Source organism: Macrotis lagotis, chromosome X, assembly GCF_037893015.1.
Source record: "Macrotis lagotis isolate mMagLag1 chromosome X, bilby.v1.9.chrom.fasta, whole genome shotgun sequence".
NCBI lineage: Eukaryota > Metazoa > Chordata > Mammalia > Peramelemorphia > Peramelidae > Macrotis > Macrotis lagotis.
In genome coordinates this window covers 140,578,336-140,601,404 of record NC_133666.1, presented here as the reverse complement: position 1 = coordinate 140,601,404, position 23,069 = coordinate 140,578,336, and the positions used below count along the sequence as shown (strand labels likewise).

The window sequence follows — 23,069 nt, the reverse complement described above, 5'->3', positions numbered from 1 at the left end:
TAAAGAAAATCACTTCAAATACAGTACTGCACATTCCTGGTAACGTACAAGCTTAACCAGACATAGAAACAGAATTTAGCCCACCATTTAAGTCACACAAACTATTTCTTTTTTTAAAATTTATTTTTATTAAAGATATTATTTGAGTTTTACAGTCCCCCCCCCATCTTACTTCCCTCCCCCACCCCCTCCACGGAAAGCAATCTGTCAGTCTTTACTTTGTTTCCGACACAAACTATTTCTGAATAACAAAATTTTATCTATGACTTTTTTTTTTGAACTGAGTTTTCATGAAAACTTTTCAATCCATTCTATCACCAGCTGAGTGATTGCTTCCTTCTCTGATCTCTTAGCAAATACTGTGTGTCTCAGACTTTTGGGAGTCAATCATAAATTTTGTTATATTTCTCATATTACTACCCTAAAACTGTTGAATTCCTTAAGTTTTATTTAACTTTCATGTTTTGTCTCCCCGATAAGCTCTAAATTTCCTCAAGAACATAATCTTATTTTATACTTTATCATATCAAGTCTCAGGGTGCACTATACACAAGTGCTGCTAAAGAAATATTTGTTGACTGATGACACATGGTTCTAAGAACCTTGTGTGGAACTAAGGAAGGATTCAAGCGATGACAAGAAGCAGTGATGATAGCACAAGTAATAACTAAAAGGTTTATATAACAAAATAAGAACTATCCAACCAGAAGTTATTTTCCAATAAACCTTTAGTAATTTTTAAGCAAAAAACAAGACTTAAGAACTTAAGAACTCCAAGTTCACTTACCCTTTGGTCATTTGCCCTCTTAGATCAAAGGAACAGCAATATGAATACTGTGGAAATCTATGAGGTCAATTCAATTCCTATTAAAAGGAAGTAGCTGTCTGCAAAACCATCATCAAATAATAATACTCTATTGGGGCAGCTAGGTGGCGCAGTGGATAAAGCACTGGCCCTGGAGTCAGGAGTACCTGGGTTCAAATCCAGTCTCAGACACTCAGACACACACTAGCTGTGTGGCCTTGGGCAAGCCACTTAACCCCATTTGCCTTGAAAAAACCTAAAAAAAAAAATAATACTCTATTAAAGACACACTATATTTTGGTGGCTCAATGGATAAACTGTTGAGCCTGGAGTAAGGAAGAATGAATTCTAATCCATCCTCAAACATTTACTAGGTGTATGGCCCTAGATAAATCAATTATAAAATGGGGAGGATAACAGCACCACCTCAAAAGGGTTGCTTTGACAATCAGATGAGATGATATTCATAAAATACTAAGCACAATGTCTGGCAAATAGATACCATATAAATATTTATTCCCTTCCTCCCTTCCTCTTAGAAACCTTAAGGCATATTGGTTGCACTCATTTCAGAAACCTGCTCATGGCAGATGAATATAAATGACAGCAATAGCTTCTTTAAAGTAATAGTAATTGTGTTACTGTGAACATAAAACAAACTTCTAAATTAACTATTGGCAAAATTTGCTAAATCTAACTCAAATATACAAATATCAATTCATCAAGAATGATATTTAGATGTTGTAAAAGTCCATTCCTTTGGGGCAATGAGTACAAAAAAGATGCACTTTAAAAATTGAATTAAATTAAGCAGGCAGAATCAGAAGTGACAGGATCAACTGAAATTTTAAATTAAGGTAAAAAATTTTTTCCCTAAGTTTTTATATGAACCAGAATTAGGGAATAGAGCAATAAAGGACTGCTACAAACTAAACATCACAGCTTAAGTAAAAAGACTTTTTTCTTTTTGCTGAACACCAAAAAAGAATAATTTTTTCCGTTAAGAATCAGAGATATAATTCAAATGGCAAAGAACTAAAGCAAGAAAAACCACAAGCATGTTAACCATTCTAAAATATTTTATTAGTGAATTAGCTGTTCAACTGTCAGGTTAAAAAAGAACTTTTTAAAGTAACAATTCATTACCCCACAATTTTATCAAAATTAAATTCTCCTAAAACCATATTGCTGTATTAATCAATTTAAGATCATATAGTACTCTGAATTGTAAAAAGTTGGCATTGATTCTGCTGCATTGCCTTGGATAATAGACTGATGTCCAAACTGATATAACAGAGATCCTTAAACTTCCAGAAGATAACTTTAATATTATTGTATCTATCATAACCCTATACCCAACCCTACTTTCATAAAATGAAAGAAACTCTTTTTTCACAGTCATCTCACCATTTTTTAACCCCAGAACAGGAATCATAATTTTGAATGATTGCCAACATCCATTCCATACCAGTTACACAAAAGATACTACTATATACCCATCAATTTGCCACCATGGAGAGGAAGGTGGGAAGGTAGGGTGGTAAAAAAATTGTGGAACTCATAAACTTGCAAATGGATGAATGTTGTAAACTACCTTTGCATGTAATAAATAAAATAAAAATAATTAAATTAAATTCAAACAAAACAAAAAACATTATGACTTTCCTGGTTGGGCTGGTGTTCAGAAGGAAGGGTGCCAATATGGCAGTGACCATCTGGCACAATAAGAACTGAAAGTCCACAAGTAGCCTAAGAGCCAGGAGATGTAGCTTCTGGTGAAGCTGTACCGGTTCCTGGTCAGAAGAACTAACTGAACTTTGTCAAGGTTGTCTTGAAAAGTCTGTTCATGAGCAGGACAAAATGGTCATCCCTGTCTCAATTTTAATCAGGAAAATGAAGATGCCCTGTAGGGAAAATAAAACAGCTGTAGTTGTTGAGATTATAATAGATGATGTGAAGCTCCAGGATGTCCCCAAGATGAAAGTGTGTACCCTTCATGTTATTAGCAATGCCTGGAATCACGTCCTGAAAGTTGGAAGGAAGATTCTTATCTTTGACTAGCTGGCCATGAGTTTACCCAAGGATCAGGGTACTGTCTGATTCTCAGAAAGATCACCACATGTACAGGCATTTTGGGAAGCAACCCAACACTCCCCACAGGCACACCAAACTATATGTCTGATCCAAGGGCTGAAAGTCTCAAGGGCAGCCATGCCAACTGAAGCTATAGAAACTAACTTCCTTCTTCCTTGTTATCTTAAGGACTTTTGTATAATATAATATAATATAATATAATATAATATAATATAATATAATATAATATATTGTAATATATTGTAATATAATGTAATATTATATATATATATATATATATATATTTATTTATTTATTTCTGAAAAGGGATCCATAGGCTTCAAGAGATTCCCAAGAAATCTGTGACACAAAAAAAGGTTATGAACTCCTAAAGAGTTGTCTGAAGTTCAGAGAGGTTAAATTATTTGTCCATGGTCACAAAGCAAGTAAATACTAGAATGTAGACCATGAATCCAAATTCTTATAATCCCATGTCTGGCACTCTATATACTATACCATGATGCGTCTTATAAAGGTCATAGTTGGTAATGTGCAACAGCTTGCTTATAACTATTACAGATTTCCACCATTCTTTGGATCACTTGAAAGTTATGACTTCAGAGATCACAGTGTTCAGTAATTCACAAATACAGAGCATATCCAAAAAAGCATCACTATCAAAAGAAAAAAATTTTTTTGCAGCAGTGTTTGGGTTCAGATCCTCAAAATAAGCACCTTCCAATTTTCCCAATGTGATACAACACAATTGCTTCCTCCTCATTTCTGGGTTTAGTGTAGTATCAATTTTTAAAAACTATATAAGTACTAATGAATTAAGTTAAAATTCAGAATTTTTTTAATGATCATTGTGGATAGCACTATGCTCTCCCAAAACCCAACTTCAGTGTATAGAATTACAATGTTCCACTTTTGCATATTCCAAATGTTTATAAGTTTTTACCACCTTAAATAATTTGCTCTTTTAATTCTCTGCTAATTTATATTTTGTTCAACTAGTCACCCACTCCCATTCAACATGCCATAACAAACTACCAAAATCACCTTGGAGGACACATGGTCAAGTAAGACTTTAAATATACAGATTTCAAAGAGAGAAGTTATATACATATTTTAATGTCATATTATGGAAAACCAAACCAAACGAATTGGGATCACCAAGAGTATTGACAAATATTTGTTTGGTTTTAAATCCTAAATGAGGACATTCCTCAAAAAGCAAAAAAGGAAAGTCCTCATTCTCACTGTTCTGCAGTGAAAGTGTTCTACAGAAGAAAGAATGTTCAAGTGATTGCTGATGAGAATCTCAACTATGTCCACCTTGAGAGAAACTGGAAAATAAGACTAAGGTTTTACAAATAAAATGTGGAGAATATGTTCCTAAATGTTTTCTTTAACTGATAACAAAAATATTCATAGACTGCTTCTGAAACTGTCTCCTTAGCAAAGGAGACATCTAACTGCATAAAAATATTTTAAAATCCTGTAAGAGAAATTATTCATTTGGGGAAACTAGATCATAAAACAGATTAATAACACTGAATAATCTCCTAGAGAAATAAGGTTTTAGTACTGTTGCTAGAACACTAAACTAGTTTAATTGTTATGTAAATTATACTCTTTCTATTCCATCTGATAGGCCTATTTAATCACTACTTTCTCTGAATTTTCTCTCAAAGATTGAGCTAGCCAAATTCTTTTCAAGCATTTCCCTCTATGTACATTCATCCACAAATGTCCTCAAAGTCTTAAAAACTCTTTCCTTTCCACAAACATGTAAATAATATTAATCTCTGTGGCCTAAAATTATTTTGCTCCCCCCCTCCTCCAAAAAGCAGACATAAAATTATTGCAACATGAAAGGAAAGGCAGCATTATTGTTTTGAAATTAGAAGGTTCCATTTATCTATCTACTGTTTCATTATCTACCTAGACAATTCTTTATTTCCTATCATCATTGATATATTGACACTTGAATTATTAAACTAGGGATCCCAAAAGGCTGAGTTGAGTGGGGGTTGTCATACCAGGAATGGGGGGCAGTAAGTGCAAAGACAGAGGGATAAGAAATGTATCATCATATAGGTATCAAGCTACTAAGTGAGAAAACTGCTAATTTACTTGGAGGGGTGATGAAATTTTACTCATATGAATATTTATAATTATGACAAATAAATACATAAATAATTAAGTGTGATGATTGACCCTTTAGTGACATTAGATCTAATGGCCCTTCAATGACATTAGGTCCAGTAAAGAACTTGTCTAATTACAAGACAAAAATATGCTCCCTAATAAGTCAAAGTTTTATGGATTTAGAGGAAGAAGGAATTTTTTGGTTTTCCTTCTTAGTATTTCTGTGGAAATCAGTAATAGTTGTCCAGAACTGTCTTTGCCTACACTGAGAAGTCAACCATTCACCAACAAATTTTATGTCTTACCACCTTGGATTTGCCCTACTTAACTCTATTTATACCGACCACACAACTTTTCCGATTTAAAAGTTAGAAAGTAGAGAGGCAGCTGAAGATATCATTAAGCTTTCTAGGAAAGTCAGTTTCAATTCACTGACGGGGGAAAAAAAAAGGAATCATTTAGAAAGAACTTTATCCAAACTATCATAAAACTAACATTTCAAGTCACTTGTCACTTAATTTTTTTTAATCACCAGTTCAAAAGCTATTTAGGGTGGAATACACATCTAATTAAAAAAATAAATTATAAACTCCTTCATCAAAGTCCAGGTCTGCACAAAAAGCCTGCCAGAATCCTTTAGAACCCCTGATCAGAGACAGCCAGAGTACTTGGAAACTTAAGTGAAAAACAATGAGTTCCCACAGCAGGAAATAGGTTGGCCCAGTATAAAGCCCTATGCAGGACTACCTTTGAGGGTGAGAATGACCCCATTCTAGAAATTAAGGCTAAAGATACAAGAGAAGAAGATACAAAATATAATGAAAAAAATATGTTTGAGAGATGTCCAGGTGGTTTCAAATCCACAAGAAGAGATTAATTACCCAAGTCCAAGTCTCAAAGAAAACAACATCTTCATTGCAAGTATTGCAAGAATACCCAAAAGAAATTAGTACAAAATGAAGGAAATGAAGAGAAAAAATGGCAAGAAGAATTAATAACTTAAAACAGATGTGGTTAAACCTTAGCCCAAAATTGAATGCCCTCAAAATTACAATGAATCAAAAAATAATGGAAAATAATATCTCAATGAGACATGAAATATGAAAAATGTCAAAAGATTTAATAAAAAAATAAAGTGTAAGGGAATATAATATCAAAAACAGTTAACAGGATAATCAAAGAATCATCAAACTATTTGAAAATTATGAAGTTAAAAAAAAGCTTGCTTCCACATTTCAAGACATTATAAAAGAAAACTGCAAGATTTCTCTAATATTTATGTTATTTTAAAAAATTCTAACCTGAACACTAAAAGAGTATTTCCATGCCCAAAAAACACATGATTCTATTTGAAACCATATCTCCATTTCATACACAGCTATCTATAAAAAAAATTAAGTATATGTGTATGTGCACATGAAAACACACACACACCCCTTTCAAAATTGTCCTGCTTGTCTGTGTTTCCTTCTAACATCATTGTTTACCTCCATGTATTTTTAAAAATGTTTCAATTGCTCTCTTTTGAAGGTATCACTATTAGCACTCCTTATCATGAGTTCTCTAGAAACAGTTAAATATTTCAAATTTGTTTTTATTTACAAAGTTTCTGCCTTTGCATATATTGTTCTCATTCTGTTCACTCTAAGTGGCCTTGGATTCAGGAAGACAGGAGTTTGTATCTAGCCTTGCTACTTACTAGCTGTGTGACCTTGGACAAGTCACTTAATCTTGTTTGCCTTGCATCCAGGGTTATCTCCAGTTGTCCTGATTATATTTGGCCACTGGACCCAGATAGCTCTGGAGGAGAAAGTGAGGCTGGAGATTTAGCACAGCCTCCCACCACACCCCACTCAAATCCAATTCTTATGTCTATCATGGTGCCACATCCTTGATATCATGGTCTTCTTCAAAAATGAAGGACAGGGGGCAGTGAGGTGATGCAGTGGATAGAGCACCGGGCCTGGAGCCAGGAGGACCTGAGTTCAAATCTGACCTCAGACACTTAATAATCACCTAGCTGTGTGGCCTTGGGCAAGCCACTTAACCCCATTGCCTTGCAAGAAAAAAAAAAAAGAAAATGAAGGACAAGCATTATCTTGACAAATGGTAAGACCTTGGTTTATGCCCAATTTCTTTTTCTTTAAATTTTATTTAAAGCAATGGGGGTTAAGTGACTGCCCAAGGTCATACAGCTAGGCATTAAGTGTCTGAGGCCGAATTTGAATTCAGGTCCTCCTGACTCCTAGGCTGGTGCTCTATCCACTTAACTATGCCCAATTTCTATGAGACTTCTTTTTATCATTCTCAACCATTTTTTCTAAATAATGAATTCTTATCCCAAAAACTTAAATCTTAAAATTTGTCAAACACAAGGTTACCATAATCATTTGCTATTGTGTAATGTATATCTGTTCTGTTCTATTCAACTTTCCATTTCTTAACCAGTACTAGAAAATTTTGATAACTGTTGCCATTTAAGTTTAAGACAATTTTTTATTAATTTCTTTGATATTCTTTCTTGACCTGTTTTTCCCAAATGAATTTTGTTATTTTTCCTCTTGAGTAAAATAATTTTTTGGTAATTTAATTAGGATAGCATTGAAAAATAGATTAGGTAAAATGCTTATTTTTATTATGTTTGCTTTGTCTTCTCATAAATATCTAATTATTTAAAATCTGACTTTTTATAACAAATTTTTATAATTACGTTCATGTAATTCCTGTGTTTGTTTTAGTATACATATACTCTCAGGTAATTTATACTGTTACAATTATTTTAAATGGGATGTCTCATTTCTGCTTGAAGGGTATTATTGGTGATATAAAGAAATGCTAATGATTTATGCAGATATATTTTACATTTTGTAACTGTGAAAATTATTAATTTTTCCCACTAACTTTCCAATTGAATCTTTAGGATTTTCCAAGTATAACATCATATTACTATGTCTGCAAAAAGAAAGTTTTTTTTTATAAAAAGAAAAGTTTTACTACTTCATCACCCATTTCAATTCTTTCTTATTCTTCTTTTATACTATTGCTACAATTCTAATACAATACTGAATAATATTGGTGATAATGGACAACTTTGTTTCACTCCTGAAATTAAGAAGATTTATAATTTATTTCCAGTTCAAATAATGCTTACTGGTGATTTTAGGTAACTGTTTCATATAATTTTAAGGAAAAAATTCCTTATATCTATGCTTTCCAGTCTTTTTTAATAGAAATGAATGTTTTATTTTATAATTTTTTTCTATATCTATTGATATAATCATGATTTTAGTAGTTTTCCTTTTGCTAAACCATCCCTGCACTACTGGTATAAATCCCATTTATACATCATAATGTATAACCTTTCTAATATGTTGTTGTAGTCTTCTAGTTAGCATTTTATTTAGGTATTTTACATTCATATTCCTTAATGAAATCAGTCTTTAGTTTTCTTCCTCTGCTTTTGCTCTTTCAGTACCATATTTGTTTCATATAAAGGCATTTGGTAGGATTCTTTCCTTGCCTATTATATTTAATTTTGTAATCAGTTGATTTTTAAATGTTTAGTAGAACTCACTTGTAAATCCATCTGGTCCTGGTGGTTTTTTTCTAAGGAAGTTCATTTATGACCTATTTGATTTTCTTTACTAAAGTAGGCTTGTTTAGATATTCTATTTCTACTTCTATTAAGGCAGTTTATATTTCTTTAAATATTTTTAATTAAGTTGTTAAATTTATTGGCATAAAACTGAGCAAACCTTGTAATTGCATTGACTTTACCTTTATTAGTGATATGTTCACTATTTTCATTTTTAATAGTAGCAATTTAGTTTTCTTCTCTTGAAAAAAAAATCATATTAAACTCCAGACCGGTACCCAAAGAACAATAAATTGATCATACCCTTTGATCGAGCAATACCAAATCTAGGCCTATATCTAAAAGAAATCATAAAAAAATGAGAAAAATCTCACGTTTTAAAAATATCTGTAGCAGCTGTTTTTATAGTGGCAAAGAAATTGAAAGGATGCCTATCAATTGGGGATTGGCTGAACAACTTATGGTTAATGAATATTATGGAGTACTACTGTTCCATAAAAAACTATGAGTGGTTGGACTTTAGAGAAGTATGGAAAGAATTACATGAACTGATGGCGAGAAAAGGGAAAAGAACCAAGAGAATATTGGCTGTACACAATAACAACACTGTAAGATGATCAACTATGATGGATGCAACTCCTCTCAGCAATTCAGAGATCAAAGACAACCCTGAGAGACCTGTTATGGACAATGCCAACCAAATCCACAGAAAAAGAAACCACAGAATCTGAATGCATACTATTTTCACTTTTTAAAAACTTCTCTTATTTTTTCCTTCCTTTTGCATGTTTTTTTCTCTTCCCCTTAGTTCTAATTCCGCTTTCACAAAACAACTAATATGTAAATATATTAAACACAAATATACAGATATAACATTTATCATTCTGTCCACTGCCATTGAGAGGGAGGAGGGAAAAAAGTGTGGTAGAAAAATGTGTAATTCATAAATACGGAAATGAAGGATGAAAAAATAAAATTTCAATTAAAAAAATCAAATGAAGCAACTATTTATTTTATTTTTTTCATAAAAACTCCTATTTCTACTTATAAATTCAATTATTTTCTTACTCAATTTTATCACTTTCAATTTTTAAGATTTTCAATTTGTTGAGGGTTTTAAAATTGGTTCTTTTTCTGTTTTTTAAAATTGTAAATCTGTTTGAATGGTCTGCTATTCTCTATTTTATGATGTAAGCATTTAGAGATAAATTGTCCTCTGATCACTGCTTTTGCTATATTCCATAGGTTTTGATATAGTCAAAGTATTTTCATTCTCTTTAATGAAATTATTGGGTATTTCTATGATTTGTTCTTTAACCCATTCATTCTTTAAGATTAGGTTGTTTAAGCTTCAATTGGTTTTTAATCTACGTTTTCAAGATCTCTTATTAAATATAATGTTTATTGCATTGTGATCTGAAAAGGATGCATTTGATTTTTTGGGATTTAACTTAAAAATTTTTATGTTGGGGGTGACTAAGGTGGAGCAGTGGATAGAGCCCTGGCCCTGGAGTCAGGAGTACCTGAATTCAAATCCAGCCTCAGACACTTAATAATTACCTAGTTGTGTGGCCTTGGACCTTAACCCCATTTGCCTTGCAAAAACCTAAAAAAAAAAAAGTTTTATGTCCTAATGTATGATGAATTTTTTGTAAAGGAACCATATATTGCTGAGAAAAAAAAAAGTATTCCTTTCAATTCCCATTCAATTCTCTCTAGACATCAATCATAGCTTACCTTAAGATTCAATTCATCTCCTTAACTTCTTAATTTTTTATGTGAGATTTACCTAATTCTGAGAAAAGGTTCACCACTATTATAGTATTACTACTATTTCTACCTGTAATTCATGTAATTATTCCTTTAAAAGTTTAGATACTAGAGCATTCGGTATGTATTACTATTGCTTCATTTTCTATGGTTACCTTTTATCTTAATGTAGTTTTCCTGTTTGTCTCTTTCAATTTTAGCTTTTACTTTGTCTGAACTCAGGACTGCTACCCCTGCTTTTGTTTACCCTCAGTTGAAACATGATAAACTCAACTAATGAGATGTTTCAAATTCTCTTCGGATTTTTCATTCTTTTGATTTTATTATTTCATGTTTTATAATGTCATTAGCTTCTTCCTCTCTCATTCTAGTTAATATCTCTTTTTCCGTTGGTTGAATTCTTTCTGGACTTGTGACCATTTGACATTTTTCTTTGAAGAGTGACTTTTTAAATCACTATCTTTTTTCTGGGTGTGAACCCAGATTTTCTCTATTCCCACAGTAGCTGTCTATGAACATGTTCTTTTTCCTTTGCTTACTCATTTTTTTTCAGTTTATTAATATCATCAGATTCTAGTTTCAAGGTGTGTGGGGGTGGACGTGATACTGCAGGCTTCAAGCTTTTGATATCATTGTATTCTATATACTGTCTTGGAAGCCCAAGCTCAGGTACTCCTCTTCCCCTGAACCATGGCTAGGACTCCTAGATGTGCTCTTGCTCCCTATGGTGCCTCCTGTAGCTACAAACTTCAGCTCTTGCCTCTGTCCAAGAACAAACTAGGGAGGTGCTCTGCTTTCCTTCGAATGCCTAGAGCCAGCAGGATCCCTGGTCCTCTTATCACCATACTTACCAGATGTGTGCTCATTCCTTCTCACTCACAGTCATAGCCCAGGACTCGAGTCTGGTCAGGATAAATGGGGCTTGGTGTTCCTCTACAACAGAGGTCCTTCATCTTCCCCAAATCTGCTGTCCAATCCCCACAATGACTGTGAGGTTAAAGTTCTTGAAGATATGGGCTCATTGAGCTGCTCCCCAGGGTTTGTTGTTTGTTGATTCAGAAAAGCACCTGGAGAGGTTTGTACTTCACTCAAGCCAAACTTCTACCCTTAGAGATCAGATCTGTCCTAAAGTTATCTCAAGCTGTCTTAGGAGGACAACTGCTTTACCCCAACTTTTAATTATTTCTGTCACTTAAAATTCATTTTGAAATGATATTTCATCATGCTTGTGGGAGAAATTTGGAGAGTATGGCATTTCCTATTTTATTCTGCTATCTTCAATTTCCTGGAGCTCTAAATTTCTGATGACCATTTTGCAAATGAAGAAACTAATGTTTAAAGGTTACTTAACACCCACAGACAAACAAGTGGCAGTGCCAGAATTTGAACAAAGGTCTGCTAATTTCAAGTTCAATGCTTCTTCTTACTTGTTAATACTTAACCTCCAAAGTTTTTAGATCAAGAATTTGAATTTCTGCTAGTCAATCAGAACATGATATATACACATACACACACACAAATACATATGCATGCATCCTCCCCAATACTCATATAAGATAAATGACAGCATGATTTCTGAGTTTCTTCCAACAGTGCATCACAGCTCATCCATGCCTGCCCATCTTTTACAACTCTAGTCTAAATCTCACACAAGGAGTCCACTCTAGCCTACTAAATTGCTCTTCTCTTGACCACGAGGAGGTTACCAGTGGAACACTCTAGTTTTCTACCTCTCATCCCTTCTATTTCTTAATATGTGATGAGCTTATTTTCTCATTCTAGCACATAACTTTTTTGATATCTTTTACATTTATTCTGAATTGTTTGTTGATTTATATGCTTACACCCATCATTCACCTAACCACTGTCTTTTGTGCAACCCATTTTCAGCTCTTTTGAAAGTTGCATTTCATGACTAAATGCAATAGTAAAAGCAGTAGAATGATCCGCTGATAATAAACATTAATCAAAGTATAAAACTAAAATGTATGCTCTATTATGAAGGTGATCCAGCTCAAGATCCAAGTCTAAGTGGTACTACCTTTGTAGATGACATTGTGTTGACTGCACTAAGCCCCAGGATGCAGCAGGACCCTCTCAAAGAGATATGCAAATCACTTAAAGGATTATGGCTTGTGTATCCTCACAGGAAAGAGTAACTAGATAAAGAATGTTTGTTGTCCAAATTTTGCAATAATGTAGAAATATCTGATAGACCTTGTTTACCTGTATAGTCAGTACAGATGGAACAAGGGTCCAGAACTTAAAAAGGAAGAGGAAAATCAGAATTTTTCTTTATAAGCTGCAAGCTCATTATGACAGTAAATGTTTATCTTTCCCAATATACATGATTATAAAATAGGAAAAACTATGAGTAACCAATCCAAATAAACCATTTTGGATAGTCAAGTTTTTTGGAAAGTTGAAATCATATCGAAATACCTAAAACAATCATTTTCATTTTAGTGATTTTTGGATGGAAATCTTAAACCCTATATCTGCCCTCCTAAGTAGAAAAAAATGAATATAATTTCTTGAGAGCTCAGAGTTATAATTAGGAAAATTGTGCTGTTAATGCAGTGATACCTTAAGGGCCTAATGAGGCATGTAAAGCCATTTCCTCCCACATTAATGGTCCTAGGACACTATGCTTGTTTTTGCTTTATATAGTTTTTTGGTATTCTCTTTGCAGTCAGCTGTCATTTCTTACTACTATAAGGGTGTCTCTCTGTGGCAGCTGCTCTCCTCACTTTTAGCTTTTAATCTGCCAAAGGCTTAAAAACATATTCCAGTTTGTTGTAACTGTGTGTAAAATAAGAACAAACTGGCTCTAAGTGAAGTCCCTGAGGTGACTTTTAGTACATGGAATTTCAGAAATTATTTTGGTCAAAGGTCTTTTTTTCTTTATTTCCTAGTTATCAGCTATGTTCTGGAGAGACAGCCAAATTTCTAATAGGCAAGTTTTGCATTGGAGATAAAAATGCAAAAGCATCATAGTCCCTACCCTCCACAAACTTACATTCTAGTATGGGTCATAAAGGAATCAGGAAAAGCCTGTTAAAAGAGGCGGCACTTGAACTGAACTGCTATTGAGTGAGGAATTTCAAGAGTTAAAAAGTCTATAGGGAATGCATTCCAAAGATGGGGGAAAGCGTGTGCAAAGACACAGAGATGGGAAACAGAATGTTGTATTTGGGAAGGAACAACTAAGCAATTTAGCTGAAATGTGGAGAGAAAGAGAACGATGAAATAAGTCTGGAGAGCTAGACTAGAGCAAAACTGGAAAGAACTCCAAATGTCAAACAAAAGAGTTTTTATCTTATCAAAGGCAAAAGAAAGCCACTGGGCATCTTGAACAGGTAATACATTACAGACTTGTCTTAAAATCAATGCTGCAGTTGTACAGAGGATGTATTAGAGAGGGGTAGACAGTTTGTTGGGAAACTAATTAGGATGTAGGAAAACTAAATCATCACATGGTTTAGGTGAAAAGTAATGAGGGAGTGAATAAAGGTCTTATAAATTTGTGAATACCATAAAAGTAAAAAATGAAAATCCCATTAATTCTTAATTTATTCTGGACAACTTAAAAAAGTAAAGTGGATGACAGGTCTTTAATATAAAGAGCAAAACTTTATCAACTCTTCAAGCTGAAAAAATGGATGCTAAGGTGACAAGGAAGAGGAGGGAAGAAAAAAATTAATAACAATGTCTATGAAACCATTAAGGATTATACAGACTTAATCACTAAATTCCAGAAAATTGGAACTTGAAGTGCTCCCTGAATAAAACTTAAAATGGATGAACAAAGAAATTACTGAGTGAGTCATGAACTTGTGGCATTATCTCAAAAACTAATACAATTAATTAAGCTCTAGCTAGGTGAATAATTAAGGACTAAATCATAATAAGACAATTAGCAAATGAGGCAGAATACAGTTAAATGCTAAGCAGTATATTAACAAAGGTTTAGAGAAGAGAAGGCATACCTTGAAGTAGACTTTCAAGAATTGTAGGATGAGAGATGTTTTTAAGAGATATAATTAAGTTCATTTTACAATTATCAAGGTTTGTGATTCTTTGTGCCTATTAACAACCAAACAGATAGAAAGCAACATAAAAGTCAATTCATTAGATTTTCCACTTGTTAATGGTTTAGAGGAAAAAGATCAAGACTCAAAATGATTAAAATGAACTATTATCACCAATAAGGAACTATATTTCCTTTTCGAGGGGAAAAAAAGGATCCACCTGGATTACTTTGGAGAAGAGAAAACTAAACAAGACCTGGGTTCAAATACCTCCTCTAAAGATTACTGACTATGTGACCTTGGGCAAGTGATTTTTAACATCCCTGGGTCACAATTTCCTCATCTGGAAAATAGGAAGGATGTACTTAGGGGCTTCAAAGGCCCTTTTTTATCTCTATGATCCCTGAGCAATTTATTGGAGAATGATAACAACCCAATGAGGTAGATATTGTTAACTCAAGTTTATAATGAGGAAGATAAAAATTCAGAAAAGTTAACTTAAGCCTATGGAAACACTGCTAGGTAAACCAAGAAATAAAAATTTTAATTATGTCACTTTAGAGAGCAGTTATTGATATTAGGAACAATTTCAGAAAATCATTTAGGTTTCATTATAAAATGTGAAGATATTTCCCATAGGAAAAAATGTGCTCCCAAGATGCAATCCTCCATTCCCAAGAAAGTAGCAAGCCTTTAAATAACATTATTTAAAGGAAAAAAATGGTTATTTTCTGATTGATATTAACAATAATATTCAAAAGAAATTTGCCAAACAAAAACTGAGACTGAAAACTACATTCTCCCAGTCCATTCCAAGAAGCAGCTAAATGGCCTAGTGGATAGAGAGATGGGTTTGGAGTCAGTATGTCATAAATTCAATGCAAACACAGGCACTTATTTGCTGTGTCACCCTGAACAAGTCACTTAAATCTGTTGGCCTCATTTTCCTCAAATGTAAAACGGGGATACTATGTCTTCCTACCTACCTACCTGTTATAAGGATCAAATGAGATAAAATTTGTAAAGCCTTAGCACAATGCCTGATGCAACAGAAATGTTATGATTATTACTATTATTGATGCTTTTAAAAACAACAGATGCAATAGAGCAATCCATCATTAATAGCTATGTGATCTTGGTCAGAACACAATTTCCATAAACCTCAATTTCCTCAATATCCCCCTATTGAAGTTAGCAAATATTTGCATTGTACCCAACAAGAATAATAAGAAAAATGTTTTGTAAACAAATCTTAAAATAATCTATAAATATGATCTGTTATTGCAACCTCAAAACAGCCAATGCTACCACTTTTCTAATTCTACCACCTCTTTAAATTCCATAGCTTCCCAAGGAAATTCCTTTATATCACAGGCATCACTGCCTGTCAGGGTAGAGGAAGGAAGAAGCCAATGGACAGAAAGGAAAAAGAATCTGATTCCACATCAGAAAGGAAATCTAAATCTGGGAGTGAATGTTAAATCTAAAAATACAAACTGCAATAGATCTGTGTTCTCATCTGTATGTTCTCATCTCTCTCTCTCTCTCTCTCTCTCTCTCTGATAATACAGATTCCAATTAATCCATATCTGTCCATTTGGTTTGGACTAGTGTCCATCAGGGGTGGGGGTGGGGTCTGTATACCCAGTGCTCTAGGGACTTTTCCTTTCATTCCACTGATGATGATGTGAAGATATCAGTTGTCCACAGGCATCTATCAGACAATCACTTCTCTCTCAATATGACCAATGCATCTTTTTTTTTTCACTCATACATTTCTTTGATGACATTTGTTACTCAGTTTCTCCTGAAATTCCTGTCACAATCACTTTTCCATTTTCTTCAGGATGATGCTGATTATCAGCTCTTCAGAGACTGTTATGTTTCATGGCCAGAACAGTTAAAAGAACAATTGTTTAACAAATCATTAAAAGAACAATTATTTAAACCATTGAACTTCTTAGGTAGTAGAGTAGAAAGAGCTCTGGACTTGGACTCAGGATTACTTGGAAGTCAAAACTGGCCCCAGGCACTTATGAGCTGTCTGAGTTAACCACTGTTTGCCTTGGTTTCCTCAACTGTAAAGGGGATAAAGTGCCTACTTCCCAGAGTTGTTGAGAATAAATGAGATATCCATAAAGCACTTAGTACAGTGCCTGGCAAATATTAGGTGCTTAATAAATGCTTATTTAAAAAAAATGGAGTCTTGATGGACTTGCTTGCTCCATCAGTGCAACAACCAGAAACAATTTTGGACTGTCTGCAATGGAGAATACCATCTGTATCCAGATAAAGAGCCGTGGAGTTTGAACAAATTTCAAGAACTATTCCCTTTAATTTAGAAAAAAAAAAGATATCTTATTTTCTGATCTTGTTATCTCTTATACTTTTTGTTTCTTCCTTAAGGATGTGATTTCTCTCTCATCACACTCAATTTGGATCAATGTACAACATGGAAACAAAATAAAGACTGACAGACTGCTTTCCGTGGGGGTGGGGTGGGGGGAAGGAAGTAAGATTGGGAGAAAAATTGTAAAACTCAAATAAAATCTTTAAAAATTAAAAAAAAATTGAGGTCATTAAAAGAACTTTGTAATTTCCCAAATCACACAAATCTCATTTTTATTCAGTTTTGGACCCGGACTTGTCCACTTACATTTTGTCAAAGATAGATATATCAATAAAAAAGTGCTATTAGTAAATGTAAATTGTGCATACCACAATCTGGTCATTAGGCATCCTCCATCAACTATTTTTTTTCCTCAGTAGAGAAGGTAAGTTGAATAACCACTTTTAAATAATTGTAGAATTCAGCAGGAAGAGGAAGCCAGAGAGAGTTCTTCTATTCCTCTCTTCTTTTCCTCACTGGAGATCACTTACCACTTCTATCCCATGGGAAGAGGAGGGCACAGTGGTTCAAGTTCACTGGAGAGTCCCTTTCCACAATCTTTTAACTCAGTGGGGTGCTAACCCTTAATTGAGAAAGAGCCCGTTCCTCTACAGCCTCAGGTCCACCCTCCCTTTCCCAAGGGTCAAAGGACCCTTCTAGGACATTCTTATCTCCTCACAATGTTTGAATGAACACTGTAGTGGGAATAATATCTTAAAGTGACATTCCAGCTAGGTTAGACTAGTTTCTTCTTTTAACAGAAAACTGATAATGCCCCAGGGACAGAATTAAAACTATTCTCTAGGAGATTTTTCATGCTCTAAATCTGGAGTGTAGTGCTTGGTTCTAGTAGCAATGGCAGTGGGAGGTGGAGTCAACAAGGGGCATGGAAGAATGACTGAGACCAGGAAGAAAGCAGAGCTGTGACTGAAAGGGCTGTAGCAAAGGCAGACTTCCCACCACTGGATCCCAAAGGTACCCCTTTTTGTTCCCTAGTCATAGTCACTGGACTGGGAGGGCATATAGGAATGGCATCATTTATAGTGACCAGAATTACTAGAAAGTATCCAGCTCCTGTGAAATAAAAGAAGCAGTCCCTTATAAGAAAGATCCCTCTGTGGGAAGATCAGGGAACTCCTGACACTCCAATATACTACATGCAACAGAGCACCTGGTGGCTGCCCTAAATGCCATTATACTTGTGGATCTGATGTTTCAAGAGCTGATTCTGATCCCCCTTTTTTTAATATTGGGAGATGCATTAGGAACTACACAAATTCATTCTCATCCACCATATAGATTAGATTGTTTAGGACTGAGACTTAGTACTCTGGAAGGAAGAGAAAAGCAAAGTTTTGAATTTCTCATCTCGATTCTGCCATAACTGACTACTCCAACAGGGGATCATTTCATTCAGTGTTGTCCAGTAACAGCCCTCAAATCATTTAAGTGGTAAAATGTCCTCTAGAAGATCTTCAGGGTTATGACACCAAGAAATGCTCGTGGTTTAATGGGAGAAATATCCTATGGCCTTCCCTAATCAGGCTGGGCTAAATTTTCTTTAAAAGATACTGAAGGGGGTGCAGCTAGAGTACCCACCCTGAGGTCAGGAGGACCTGAGTTCAAATCTAAACTCACACACTTAATAATTACCTACCTGTGTGATCTTGGGCAAATCACTTAGCCCCATTGCCTTACACCCTCCAAAAAAAAAAGATACTGAAACTGTCCTCAAGATTTAACTGGAGGGGGCAGAGCCAAGATGGCGACATGAAGGGTTCCAGTCTTAGGAGCTCTCTGATAAAAACTCATAAACTAAGGACTCTAACTAAACTTTGGAGAGACAGAACCCACAAAGGGACCCAGTGAGGCAGTTCTCCTACTCAAGGTAACCTGGAAAAGAGCAGAAAGGCTCTGCTCCCTAGGGCCGAAGGGGCAGCCCGCCAGAGGGGTGGCCCCCCAGAGCCAAGGGGGGAGTCGCCTGAGCTGCACCCCAGGGAGCACCGGCACAAAGTGGGGGAACAGCTAGGGACCTTTGCCAGAGTGAGCACGTGGAGCCCAGCCCTCAGGGCACACAGCCAGCAGCCTGGTCTTTCCACAGCCTAGACCCTGAAACAGAAGCAGGTGGAGCCTCTAAGCAGGAGCCCCCAGGGCATGAGCCCATTGAGCTGAGGGAAGGGAGTGAAGAGAGACTGCAGAGCTCTGTCCTCTGCCCCTGGAACAGGACTCTGGAGCTCTGACCACATTCAGATCCTGATCCCAGTCTAGGCCCCCCCATAGAACAATGCCCCCCCCCACCTCGGCCCTGTGGCAGAGGGAGGTGCTTATGGTCATTCACAGACCAGGAGGGAGGACAGAACCTCACACACTGAAACCCTTGTGGGAGTGTCCCAAAAGCTCAGGAAGCACCCCCAAAACAGGCTTAGGCTGGAAAAATGAACAAAGAAACAAGAGGAAGACCATTGAGAAATATTTTGCAAATGAGCCCAAGAAGGATCAAAATACACAGTCTGAAGATGAGGAAGCACAAGCTCCTGCATCTAAAGACTCCAAGAAAAACAGAAACTGGGATCAGGCTATGACAGAGCTCAAAAAAAGACTTGGAAAATCAAATGAGGGAGTTAGAAGAAAAACTGGGAAAAGAAAGGAGAGAGATGCAGGAAAAACATGAAAGTCAGCAGCTTAGTCAAGGAAATCCAAAAAAATGCTGAAGAAAACAGCATGCTAAAAAACAGCTTAGGTCAAATGGATAAAACAGTTCAAAAAGTTATTGAGGAGAAGAATGCTTTAAAAAGCAAAATTAGCCAGCTGGAAAAAGAGATAAGAAAACTCTCTGAGGAGAACAAATCCTTCAGACAAAGAATAGAATTCAGGGAGATTGATGAATTTACCAGAAATCAGGATTCAATACTTCAAAACAAAAAAAAATGAAAATTTAGAAGAAAATGTGAAATATCTCATTGAAAAAACAACTGATATAGAAAACAGACTTAGGAAAGATAATTTGAAAATTATTAGAATACCTGAAAGTCATGATCAGGAAAAGAGCCTTGACATCATTTTCAAAGAATTACTACAGGAAAATTGCCCTGATATTCTAGAAGCAGAGGGCAAAATAGAAATGGAGAGAGTCCACCGATCCCCCAGAGAAAGAGATCCCAAAAAACCAACCCCCAGGAATATTATAGCCAAGTTCCAGAACTCCCAAGTCAAAGAGAAAATATTACAAGCAGCCAGAAGGACACAGTTCAAGTATCGTGGAGCTGCAGTCAGGATCACACAGGACTTAGCAGCAGCTACATCAGAAACTCATAGGGCTTGGAATACAATATACCGGAAGGCAAAAGAGCTTAGAATGCAGCCAAGAATGAACTACCCAGCAAGGCTGAATGTCCTCTTCCAGGGAAAAAGATGGACTTTCAATGAACCAGGGGAATTGCAAAGGTTCCTTTGGGAATGGCCAGAGCTGAACAGAAGGTTTGATCTTCAGATACAGGACTCAGGTGAAGCATGGAGGTTGGAGGAGAGGGGGGAAATATGAGGGACTTAATGAGGATGAACTGCATGTATAGAAAAATGATACTGATAATATCGATATGAACCATCTCAGTTAATAGAGCAGGTAGAGGGAGCTTTTATAGTTGAAGCACAGGAGAAAGCTGAAGTCGAAGATAAAATATGGTGTAAAAATGGAGTCAATAAGAAAAGGGAAATGGAATGGGAGAAAGAAAAAGGAGAGGGGGAATAGTCCAAGCTATTTCACATAAGATTTTTTTTATTACAATGAGCTATTGCAATGATATGGAAGGGGGGAGGCAAGGGGCAATGAGGGAACCTTTGCTCTCATCAGAGATGGCTAGGAGAGGAAACAGCAAATATACTCAATGGGGTATAGACAACTGGAGTAAGAAGGAGGGGGGAGCAGGGGGAAGGGGTGGGGATGTGAATAAAGGAGGAAAGGATGGACCATGGTGGGACAGTGGTCAGATATAACACATTTTCTTTTTTACTTCTTGCAAGGGGCTGGGATTGGATGGCCTGCCCAGGACCATAGGGCCAGGTGGATTCTGGGCCTAAGGGGTGGTATGGGGGCTCAGGGCTTCTTGGCCCTAGGACCAGGGGCCACTCAGCGACCCTACAGCAGAGTCAGAGTGAAAGGAGAGAGAAAATATAGTACATGGTAGTGGAGAAGTAAGAAAGGAGGGAGTTGAGATCAGCAATGGCAACGTTGGAAAAATATGGAAGTAACTTTTGTGATGGACTTATCATAAAGAATGTGATCCACTCACGACAGAGTTGATGGTGTTGGAACAAAGACTGAAACACATATTTTGTTATCATTATTATTTGGGGGAGGGTGCAGGGCAAGTGGGGCTGGGTAGCCTTCCTGGGGCCACATAGCAGGGTGATCATTGGGTGTCTGGGGCCGGATTCGGAGCCGGGTGCTCCTGGCTCAAGGGCCAATGCTCTTGTCTGCCACCCAGCCACCCCTACTATTATTACTATTTTATTTTATTTTGGGTCTTTTTTTTTCTTTTTGGTTTTTTCAGGGCAGTGGGGATCGGGTGGCTTGCATGTTACATGGCTGGGTGATTATTGGGTTTACGAGGCTGGATATGGACTCGGGTGCTCGTGGCTCCAGGGCTGGTGCTTCGTCCATTGCACCACCTGGCCATACCTACAATTATTACTATTATTTTTTTTTAATTTTAATTTTTTTCTCCCCCCTTTACTTTTTTGCCCAAGCAAGTCTATCTATATTCATGGGGGGAGGGGTATTTTGTTTACTTGTAAACAAGTATATTTTATTAATGTAAAGAAAAACATTTGTACAAAATGAGAATAAAAAAATAAATTAAAAAAAAAAGATTTAACTGGCTCAGAGAATTAAGGCTTAGGTTGCTGACAAGGCTTCCAGGTCCCCCAAGTACCAAAACAAACAAACAAAAAGTTTTGAGGAGTTCTGAGTGGTCCTAAAAATTTGACCAGTAGAGAACCATAGGAAATACAGAGGCAGGACACCGGCATTCAACTGAATTAACATGGTATCCTTGCTAAATAAATATTCTTGTTAAACATGTTCCCCTTCCTATAGTTAAATAAATCAATTGCCTTTTGTTAACTGTCAAACCTTAGAATCACTGAACTAGAGATGTAAGTTACCCCAGAAATCACCAACTACAACCCCTCTGATAAGATAAAGAACCAGATCTTAAAATCTACCTTGCCAATACATCCTCTAGACCTTCGGAATATTTCCATCTGAGTTGCTAAAGCACCATGACAACTCTAGGATCTTGGCATCTTCCCAATCAATGTACTCTAAGGTCTACCAGTCCTTCCATAAGTACTGTCTCCCTATCAAGAGTGCTTTGAATACATAGTAAGCACCTAATAAATGCTTTTGCATTCATTCATTCATCTATCCTGCAAGTTCTGCAAATTCCAGGACATGATGCAATCAATACAATATCATCTCAAACAGGAGCATATTTCAGAGGAATTAACAACTATAGGGTATTCTTCTTTTACTTAAACCCATCAGGAACTTCTCCATGACAGCTAACACTCTTGCTTCCATGTTGCTATTTTCATATAATAATGTCTAGGTTAGACAAATAAGGCTTTCAAGAAATTATGCATAATTTTGATATGTAAGCAAGACAGAAACCTTCTGAGGAGATCCTCCCAGCTTGAGGAAGATGAGAACTGAGTACATTCAGCATATATCCTTGATCTGCTTCCTAATCTTGGGATTAAAGTCACACAGTCCCTCTCAGTGCCAGAAGAAGTCTCTTCAACATCATTTTTAAAAAGTTTCTTCAACTGCCCTGTTATTTACTTTTGTTTTTTGTAGCTATTCATCTTGCCTTGCATAGCACTCTTCCAATTCTTTTATTACTTTTTCTTCCCATTCTGCTTCCTGTTTCTGAGAATCAGCATCACGGACTTTTAGATGTTTCCTTTGTTCTTCTCTCCATTTATGGATACTCTCTGGTTCTGAATGAGATTGATCCACTTGTGAAATAACGACATAAAAATCAGTGGGATCATTACTCACCTGGTAATAATCTCCATTCATCACTCCATCAATAGCATCCCTTGAAGGAAGGAGGGGACACTGCTGCTATCAAGGATGCTGAAAGCCCTTGTTCTTGATGCCCGAGATCTCACTATCCTGCTGGATTAGGAAGGCCATGGCCAGATCTTCCTCACTGCTGCCACTGTTCACCACCCCATTACCCACTGCTT

General features: G+C 36.0%; 1 protein-coding gene and 2 pseudogenes across 1 annotated transcript in view; 1 reads left to right on the top strand and 2 right to left on the bottom strand.

Moving 5' to 3' along the window:
- The window catches only part of FOXK1 (forkhead box K1), a 108,887-nt gene that overhangs the window by 56,587 nt on the left and 29,231 nt on the right, over positions 1 to 23,069 (bottom strand).
- The window catches only part of LOC141497370 (clathrin light chain A pseudogene), a 51,479-nt pseudogene continuing 28,604 nt past the window's right edge, over positions 195 to 23,069 (bottom strand).
- LOC141497371 (large ribosomal subunit protein eL18-like) lies at positions 2,507 to 2,999 on the top strand (annotated as a pseudogene).